Source organism: Aulonocara sp. 'chitande type north' Nkhata Bay, linkage group LG10 (assembly GCF_057382095.1).
Source record: "Aulonocara sp. 'chitande type north' Nkhata Bay isolate Kocher_YH1m ecotype deep benthic linkage group LG10, A_spYH_male_GT1.1, whole genome shotgun sequence".
Taxonomy (NCBI): domain Eukaryota; kingdom Metazoa; phylum Chordata; class Actinopteri; order Cichliformes; family Cichlidae; genus Aulonocara; species Aulonocara sp. 'chitande type north' Nkhata Bay.
Window position 1 is genome coordinate 19,663,159 of NC_141353.1, and position 2,923 is coordinate 19,666,081.

Sequence of the window (2,923 nt, forward strand, 5' to 3'; positions counted from 1 at the left end):
GTGAGAGGCGGCCCCCCGCCACAAGGGTTGGACTCGCTCTCTCTCAAACACACGCAAACACACACACAAGAACCAAACCTAGTCTACGCGTTCTCCACGCCACAAACCCACCCACTCACCCAAACAAGGATCTCTTTCAATCCCAGTAGGCTACTGGTAACACAGCCAGGACAGACGAGCCTAAAATAAAAACACACCGGCATGCTGTGCTGAATCTAAGAGTTTAAAATGATTTAACTGAACGCGCAGGATGTGATTTGGAGCTGTGTGTCGACCAATCCTGTCTATGTTTTGGGAATCTTAAATTGCATGAATAATTATTGAAATTGCTTGATCAATTCAGCAAGAATCTCAAACTCAGTGGAAAGACATCTGCAAATATCAGCAAGCAGCAACCACAGATTATCTCCAGGTAAAGAGCAGATTTTCCTTCGTGTTAACCATTAACTTGTGAGTGGAGGTTAACGAGGTAGAGAATATGCATAATTAAAGTCTGTTTGTGTTTAGAATTGTGGTATTGTAAAAATTGAAAAATAAAATATGTCTTTCTGTTGCTGGCTACAGCGTGCCCCTTGATATTTTGGGACTGAATCTGCGCTTTGGTCACAGGTCTGACCTCAGAGAGCAGCTGAGAGGGCTTTGGTACTCAGGAACTTAATTTTTTGTCCTCCGTTTCTGTTTCTTTTAAATTCTGTCAGAAATTATGACAACTAGCTAAGACAATCTTTAAAACTCGAGGTGATGTTTCCAACACGTTTGCAATTACCAATAGAAAGCATCAGCAAATTCTCAAATTTAAAATGCTGAATCATGATGTGGCTGCTTTAAAAATGTCTGTCTGTGATCTTAACACCATACAAGCTGCCAGTTTTGTACAGGACAAAGAAAAATTGCAATAAAGCTCTCACAGATGTGTTTTGTGCTTCAGGGAGTTTCTAACTTTACCTGTAACAGCACTAACTGGTGATTGAGTAACTGACTTTTTCTTGACTAACTGAGATAAAGTCGCGTACTGCTGCTGCCAGCAGCCTAAAGTGAAAGTGCTCGAGCATGTGAGCTGCCTCTCTTTCAGAGCCACATTCACCCCTCTGACAGGTTAAGAGGTGGGAATTTCAGAGATTCCCATGTCATTCCAGGAATGCCAGACCGAGCGATCAGACCGACCAGGACGCTCCTCGGTTGCCGTCTGCCTGATACCATCGGATGTCCTGTTTGTGGTGTTAAATTGCAGGTCAGCAGGGATCCAGTGAGCAGAGACCTGATTCAATAGTTCATCTTGTCGAAACACCCTGAGCAGTCAGCAGAATCCTGAGGTTATCTGGCTGCCAAATGCTGCTTTACTGGCACGGCTCACCATCTTAGTCGAAGCACTGAGCAAATATTTGGCGACATAATTCCACCCAGAATGTGACTTGTGCAGCTGAAATTGCTCCACATTAAAGACGGTGAAGGTGAAGGTGATGGAGGCTGGTCTAACTTTCCCTGCTTTGCCCTGCATGACACAGAGTAAGTTGACAGTTTAGCTGCAGAGTGTCCCATTGATTCATATTCTTTCACTTCTGAGACTGGAGTATGAACCTGTAGTCGAACAGCTGGAAGGATAAAAGAGGGGAACATGTGCATGGGAGGAAAAAAAGAAGAGGGGCAGAACTACTTAAAGATGAGAGAATGCAAAGATAACATTAAATCATTTGCTTTATAATTCCTGTTTTCATTACTTTAATCAAACAAGCAAGTAATATTTTTGCAAAAAGAGGATAAGACAAATGCCGATCTGTCTTTTACATTTACACATACTCAAAACAGAAACAGAAAAATGAAAGAGGAGAAGGGGGGAGGATGCCAGGCAGCCCCCATAGAAATGTAGGTGTGTACTAATGATGCTGAGAATGCTGGGAGGCTATGCGGAGGCAGTGCACCTGTGTGTCATCCAAGGAATTGTGAATTAAATAAAATATATGATGATAATGATGACAGCATGCAAAAAGAATAAGGCTGTGCAGAAGTTAAGCATGTATGTGCTTTTAAAACAAGTAACACATGTCTTAAGGGGAGCCATGAAAAGCACAAACAAGGTTCTTATTTCCAGCTGCAGGCATCTGGAGTAAAGCAAAGCCAGATTCCGCAGCACTCTTTGGTTCACAAAAACATAAACATTAACTCTTTCCATTCACATAAAAAAAAAAAATCTAGTGTACATGTTGCAGCAAAGCACAGCTGACAAACTAAAGAGAAGCTGGGTTACGTGGAAAAGCAGAAAGCGTGTGCCGTGGGTCACTTTACAGAGTGCTGCAGGTAAAACCAAACCTTTGCTGTCATTAGAGCTCACTGGTTGAATATGTAAATAGACGACACTAAACGAGGGAATATATTTTGGAAAAGAAAAATTTAATGAGTCTTACACTTTGTTGCTATTGAAGGCATTCACAGTGTGCAGCGTGTCCTTAAAAATTATGAATAAACTGGACAAGAGAATACAAAAGATGTGGTGGGCTAAAATAATCTCCAGCAGACGAACAGTGTCTGAAAATGTCCATAAGAAACAGTAAATAATCCACCAAAGAGCTGCCACGGGACCTGAGAGATGTATCTGGATGTTCACTGAGGTCATTCTTAAGGAAGGGAAACAGGGAGTAAAAGGTGACGTATGCAAAGTTACAGAAGAACTGGACTAAAAATCAGTGGCAACAGGTCTTCATGAAGTGATGAATCCAAATTTGAACCTTTTATCTAAAATAACTGAGATTATATATGTATAATACTATCACGATCTGGAGGAATGTACAACAGTGAGTATCTACACGCATGTGTAAAACACGGTGGAGGCTCTGTCATGGCTTGGGGAACTAATAAATTAAATTTAAAACCTTTACCTTCTAGTTTTAGAGTGGCCCACTGTGTTTGAACACTTATGTACATCTAT